Below are 7,777 nucleotides of genomic sequence, written 5' to 3'. Positions count from 1 at the left end.
TCTGAGCAAGTTCTTGGGGGTGGTACCATCCTCTACCACTATTTAAGAAAAAAAATAAACTTCTGTCATGTTTGAGCAATTATGTTTTAGAATCTGTTCATAACAGAAACGAACTTGTTTTAGGTGAGATTTCTGCTCAATCGGCAATCCCCTTTTGTAGTCACACTTATTTACCTTTTCTCCAAGCGCTTCTGCTGATCACTGGCGGGTTCTGACCCTTGGTTTCTGATGCCTCCAGTGATGCCAACGTCATGATCTCTGTGACGTGCTTGTCCAATCACATGAGCACCAGCTGTGCCTCACCCAGCGATTGCTGCCAGTCCCAGGAGGGTTCATGCCTTTGAGATGGAAGTTATTTGAAATTCAAGTGAAAATTGTGCCAGGTTCCTTGTTTCACTGTTCTGATTTCTTACTAGGTTTTTTTTTTTTTTCAACATCATTTCAATAGTTGCTATTTATGTATTTCGAAATACAATTACCTAGTTCCTGATGAAATTTGAGAAAACGAGTCTTGACTTAGGCCGTAACTGCTTATGTGTTCCCCGAGTTTGCTTGTTGGCTTTTTCTTGTTTAATTGGGGGTAAATATTCTCCGCTTCTTTATTTCATGTTTTTGCTGAAATACTGTTTTGATTTCCTATGAAAAATTGTTGAATCCTCCCTTTTGCTCTGATTTCTTAGGTTTGACCTCGTCTTGGACCGTCCATGGTTTTAACAGGGAGCCTTACATTGCCCTCTGCTCCTGAACTGAGAAGCCTATCATTACACAGGACCTCACATTAACCAAGTGCATGTTCTTTCTGAAATACTCTCAATATCTTTCTCCTAAATTCTAGTACAATCTGTCCTTTAAAAAAAATATACAAAGTATATAATTACCACACTTCTCCTGGTTTCTTCCATTCTTGGACTCTTATTCTATGGTTCTTTTGTTTAACCAGTTCTATGTTGCCTCTTGAAATGTTTTTGCTACTCATTGCTAATTGGCTATTTTTATCTCTCATTAAACATTTTGAAAGTTAACCTATTTGCAATCACTTTAACAGATCTTGGCACATAAAGGGGTATATAGATTCTTTTTAAATTCTATAAAATATGAAAATAATTAAAGCTCTAGTATATATTTAGAACTCCTAATTTGGATGCAAGAATTACTCAGACTGATGCCTAAATATTTATTTCTAGATTGCTAATTTGGGTTTTAACTACATGTGGTATGAAACTAATTAGTATAAAGCTATTGCTTATTAATATAGCACAAATATTCTGATCAAGGAGGATACTTTCAATTAGTCTGAACAACTACTGTTGTTCTCATTCACACAATATTAGGAGCAATGGTTAAAAAGAGCTTTTAAGCAGTCTGCAAAGTACAAAATAATAGGTCCCTACTCTGAGTTCTAGAACTCAAGATTATTGACAAGTCTAGGGAATATACAATATATTTTTTTCTCCCCATACCTTGTAAAGCTCAAGCCACATGAACTACCTCAATCCCTAGCTCAGAGTTAAAAAAAAAAAAAAAAAAAAGTTTATTCTGGCACTCTATATGCAGTGACCTCTTTATAACTGCTTACTCCAGTTGCAAAATATTGTAAAACAATGTGTGGGATAAAGAGCACAGCACTGGAGTTAGCCTGTGTGCAGTCGGAGCCTGAATGTCCTTGTTTATAAATGAGAGTAATAAATGTTGCACTGCAGAATTGCTTTGGAGATAAAAGCAGATATCACGTGTAAACATGCAGCACTGGACAGGAACAGCAGGACGACTACTAAATACCGAATAAATGGCAGCCATTATGACAAGGAGTGGGAGGAGGAGGAAAGAGGTGTATACAGGCAGAAAGGGGGAAAAATTCAGGGAGAGAGATAAAAGGAGATGGGAAAATGAATAACATTCCTCCCATGCACCTGGAAATTCAGTGCTTGTAATCCTTGCAACAATTATTATGAACTCTATAATGGATTATTTTGAATACTTCTAGAAACAATCTGTAAATGATGCAAATGTCAATCAAGAGACATTTCTAATGTTAAATTCCCATGTGTTTCTTTTTTTATTGTCTTTTTTATTTTTTATATACCTGGTTGTTTTTCTTCCTGACTTTGTAGTCTTGGGTAGATTATTAGGTTCCTTAGAAAGGGACACATAATTAATAGTCCTCTGCAATTTAAATATCTTAAGGAATAGATAAGGAATAGATGTGTTTTAAGGGTTTCTTTTTTCATTTAAATTAAACTTGCAATTAAATTTTCAATTAAACTTACTTTAAATTAACTTTCTTGACCAAATTAAGCTTTAAGTAATTTCATCAAGCTCTTGCAGATTATTAATGTAATTGCAGTTCAAAGAGCTTTAATTCTTCTAGTTCTTGCTTTATTTCTTCCCTCTCTGCTACTTTCTTTCTTTTTTTTTTATTTTCTTTCAGTTCTCTCTTCTCTTTTTTCTCTTCTTTCTCAGATTTGTAATCTGAAAAAGTTGATTTTTTTTTAGTTTTAGTTTCTGCCTTATTAGCAGATGAATATGTGCACGTACACAGGTTTCTAATCATCAGAATATAGCTACATGTAGAATTCAGCATTCATATCTGAACCTAATTACTTGAATGTAATAATGTCAAAATACTCCAATTAAGGTATTTTTTAAATGTTTTAAAGTGAGTAAACTTTTAGGGAAAACCCTCTTAAAATTTATTTCCGCTCAAAATACTAATGCTATCCTTTTAAATTATTATTGAAAATAAAAGGAATAAGACTAAGATGAAAACAAAACAAAACAACAATGGAAACAATCTCAGCCACTTTCCAAATGCCTTTTGACACACTCCACAAGGTACTGAAATAGAGTTTTCTATTCCTGTCACATCCAGTTGCAGGATTTACCAGAAGTGGACCTTGTTCCAGTTAGATGAAGTAAGATTATACTGAAAGCTGCTGATCTGTTTTCAGAAGAATTGTTGCAATCCTTGAGAGAAATAGCTTAGAGTAATAGAATTTTAGCAGAAATGAATCTGCTACTAGCTGGGAAAAATTGTTATAGCCACAGAGACTTGAGATGCCAAACTTGCAATTTTGACCATGGTCTATGAAATTAGGACAAAGAAGGGAAATACATTGAAAATACATTGAAAGTGTTTTTTTTTTTTTTTTAAACAGAAACTTAAACCCCTGTGAATTGTGCCACCTCATTTTTTCTCTAGATAGCTCTCAAAAAATAGGTCATTACTGACTCTGACAATGAACTTCACTTGTGCTCACTCGACAGTAATACCTCCCTCTTCTCTGGCTAATCCAAACGATGAGAGGGAAACAGGCATTTGAGCCATTCTCTTTGGTGAAGACTTCATCCTGAGGGAATAAATTTAAAAATTGATGTGTAGGTGAAAATATTAATTAAGCTTCAGTCCAGAATAACTGCTTGGTACAGTTCACCAACCTAAAAGTCAAGCTAATCCACTTTTAATTTAATCATTTATTTCTTAACTAGGTCCTCTACATTTCAACAAAGTATGTTCAAGTGAAATTGCTGCAGACAAGAAAAAGACTTGGGAACCAAAGTCACCATTTAACTATAAATGAGAAAAGTGTGTCATTTACACACTTCCCACCAAAAGTAAACAAAAACATTATGAAAAATATGACGAAATTAAAGTTGGTGTCTATAGTTTTATATTCAAGTGTACAGGATTTTTTTTTCATATTTGAAACAGTGTCAAAATGAATTACAAATTGGAATTTTGGTGTAAGTAAAATGTAAACTAGACTTAATCGTCTCACTGACTTTGTTACTTGCCACTGAAGTTGCCAAATCTACAAAATAAAGCTGAGGAAAAGCAATTAGTACTTTCTTAAATGAATGTCTTTCAAACTGACAAAAGAGAGCTGGGGCTTCAACGTTGATCACAAGACCTAAAGATGTGTGACACCTGTCCCCAGTTCATCCTTTCCTTCTGGTGTGTGCCTACCATGACCCCTGTGATCACTGATGGGATTGCCTCTCTGGCCCCCAGCTGAAACATTCTTGGTACAATTGTTTTTGATGAACCAAAATACATACTCTAGAAATATGGTATTCCAGATTCCTTCCTTCCTTTTTCATTTTACTGTTTCCAATGGTTGGCTCTATCGTCTCCAAAATTTGATTATGCTTTGTGGTAAAAATTCTAAATGGATGCATATTAATAAGACTGTAGACAAAATACAGGTGTCAAGTGGACTTCAGAGGAAACACACCATGTTACCCATTTCCTATTATCATGTGCACATGCCTATCACAGGGTTTGCCATATGATAGGTACGCAGGAAATATTAATGTTCCTGTCCAATGTGTGTTATCCCCCCCTGCCAGGTATAGATACACATAATCTTGTAGTGGAGATTCAGCAGAATCCCCGGAGAATTGGCCTATAGCTCTTTCTCACCTAGCTCTTCCTAAAATGTGTTCTCTAGGTTGACTTCTATCCATGGAGTAGTGTTCTGGTGATTTCTCTTACCACCCTCTATTGTTGTCCTGGAAGTAATGGATCACATATTCTGTTATTTTAAACAGGTCACCTTCAGGGGATTGTCTAGAACTCCTCCATTAATTCAGAGCACAGATATGTTATTAATTATGCAATGGGACTATAAATATAACCATTCTACCTTCAGCTTCAGCTGAAGTTTCTAGAAAATAATGAACTCAATAAAGTGAAATTTTCAGTCTGGCAGCTCAGGGAAGGCATCGTGAGGCAGAGAGCTGACTTGTGCAAGAAGCAGATTTTGAATAGAGGAATCTTGTTGCCCCCCCCTACTCCCACTACCCACCCCCACTCCACTGTAGGGCTAGGATGGCAGGTCCCTGAGCTTCATTCAAGGTGACCCAGAGGACAGCTTGATATATGGACTCTGGGGTCACTCAAGGGTGAGCACTGAGGTTGCACAGACAAGACGGAAGTAATCTCTGCACAGGAAGTCGACTTGTGCTCCAAGATTTTATGGCAGAAAAATAAACATATGCCTCAAATAAGTTCACTCATGAAAAAACTATATAAGGACCATCTTTGATATTACCAAAGGGAGTCACCAGAAAGAGGGCAAATACCTGGGGCCAAAGAATTGACTAAATTTCCATATACTAATGAATGAGCACAGAATTGCAAAGGGTCAGTCATCTAGGAAGATTTTTGCACCCAGAACAAGGGGACTGTGGCCCAGATATCTCTAGGGTTATGTTCCAGGAACAGAATTGCTCCTCTTATTAATTATGTTCTCACATTTATATAGATATGGTACCCTGTGGTACCTTCAAGTAAAAAGAAATGTAGCTCTCTCAGGTGCATTATTATTGTAAGACCTATTTTCTTTCTGTGGCTAGATTTTGCAAAATACCTCAAGAATGCTGATTTAATGATTTATTTACATAGCTAACCTTTCAAATTCAGGAGTTGCTAATGCTGTAACACTATAGCTGTAAAATTAAAATATGCACTTTATAGTCTTTTCCTGTTTCCTTTCTCTTATACACATCAACTTTGCAACAGTTAGCCTGAATTTACAAAATAAGGGAAGGAGCACTAGACATCAGATGAGAAAACATAAGAGAAATCAACTACCTCTCCCTCCTTTTTACTTTGTTTATTGGTTGAAAATCTATTCTTCTCTTTATTTAGGTATAGTAGTTGTAGCACAAGCTTTATTTAAGAGAGATATCAGTCTCTAGTTGTTTATTATGATGTTTTCTCTCTTTATTCGCGTTTTGCAAAATATCTGTCTGCAAGTGGATGAATCCATGCTAATGTTCCTAATAAGACATTTCCTTCACACATTTTTAAATAACTTTATCAAGGCAGTTAATATAAAAAAAATCCCTGCGTATATTTCATATACACAGCATGAAAAGGTTGGGCACATGCATATACCTGTGATACCATTTTGATACTGTATGCAAAATAATGAATATCACCATCAAAAGTTTCTTATCCCTTTACTTGCTTATGTGTGTGTTAGTGTGTTGTAAGAACATTTAGCATAAGATCTACCCTTTTAATTAAGTTTTAATTCCACCACAATATGTTAATCATGGGACTAACCTTAGGACTAAACCCTAAATATAAATATTTATACACAATATTTATACAAATTGTGGTGTATTAAAGTCATTTTCCAAGTATTGCTTTTGAAATCTGTTTTCTGAATGACGATTAACTACCAGAAATACTTCAAAGCAAAGAGAATTAGACTGTATTCTACAATTTATTAACATATTGAAACATGAGTAGAATAAAGATTACTAGTTACAAAAGCTATGTACTATCTTGTCATTTTTTTCAGCAAATGATAATATGCTCATTTTCATTCAAACTTAAGCCATGTAAACAGATGTTTCTACACAGAAAAGGAAACCCTGAATTGTTGAGTTGTTCTGGTATAACGGGGCTCAGACAGGCACTTGAGGGTTTAGGAGGGAATGCCATGACCAACAAATCCAGACGTTCTTTGAGCTCAGCTAAATCCAACAGAAACATTGAGCTTTATGCTTTTACCCTTGAGACAGCTCGAATTCAATAGCTATTTGCAGAGTTATGTGAAGGTGAGACAAAAAAAAAAAAAAAAAAATGAATGTACCATGTAAAATAGTGTTGCAAATAACATTGGATAGAAGACATTTATTCCAATTTTTATAAGGCTTTATTTCTTTCCTACAAGTGCAGCTTGCTAGAAGAATATTGCCCTTTTAAAAAACATAAACTTTCTTCTCCCTAAGGACAACATAAACATAGTTAATCCATACCATTGCATTCTTCTGAGACTAACAGGGAGTAAAAGAGGGCATTGTGTGGACAGTCGGCTGTTCTTTCTCTGTTCCATATGCCTAAACTGTGTAATTATCTAAGGTGTTGCTACAGATCTAGTGTTTACAACATGCATTTCTTAAAGGATGAAGTAATCACACTTGTCACAGGGGATGAGAAAAAAAAAAAAAAAAAACTTTCTTCTGTGAGACACTTTTTCCCCCACATAATTGAATTTATACTTTGGAAGAAACATGAATGTAATTATTATATAGTCTGATGCATGATATCATGGCTAACCTGCCTTACAAGATAAATCTAAAGCATAGTATTAGCAGTTTGTTTTATATCTAGTGAGCATGATATGACTAATTATATAACAACTGTGGGAATTTTTTAATGCTTTCAGGGGGTAAAATTTGGGCAATTCTCACCTGGGAATTGTTTTTCATGGTCTTTTATATAAAATTAAAATACTTTCATGACCTACTATGTGAATTAAAAGCATTTGTACCTCTTCCAATTTGCCCTGTAGCACATGTTGAGGGCTATTTAAAAATTATTTCATTAGGAAACTGTAGAGCAGACTGAGTTTGCCAATAAAATGTCCTGAGAGAGTTCTTGCCAAGGAACTACGTTCATTTTTCAATTGCTATTGCTTTTCATTGTCTCTGCATGCGCGTGCACGCGCACACACACACACACTCACACACACACACGTTACTTGTCATTATTGAGCAACACACCTTCAAGCCTGAAGATCACATCAGGTCACATGAGGCTGTGTTCCAGTGTGGTATGGTCAGGGTATAATGCAATGCGAAACTCCATTCTTCTTTTTTTTTTTTTTTTTTTTTTTTTTTTGGCGGTACTGGGGATTGAACTCAGGGCCTTGTGCTTGCAAGGCAAGCACTCTACCAGCTGAGCTATCTCCCCAGCCCCCTCCATTCTTAACCATGGTGAAAAATGTCACTCGCCAAACTCTCGGTCTTCTCTTTTTATTGC

The sequence above is a fragment of the Sciurus carolinensis genome, chromosome 10, assembly GCF_902686445.1.
Source record: "Sciurus carolinensis chromosome 10, mSciCar1.2, whole genome shotgun sequence".
Taxonomy (NCBI): Eukaryota; Metazoa; Chordata; class Mammalia; order Rodentia; family Sciuridae; genus Sciurus; species Sciurus carolinensis.
This window is presented reverse-complemented; position numbering follows the sequence as displayed.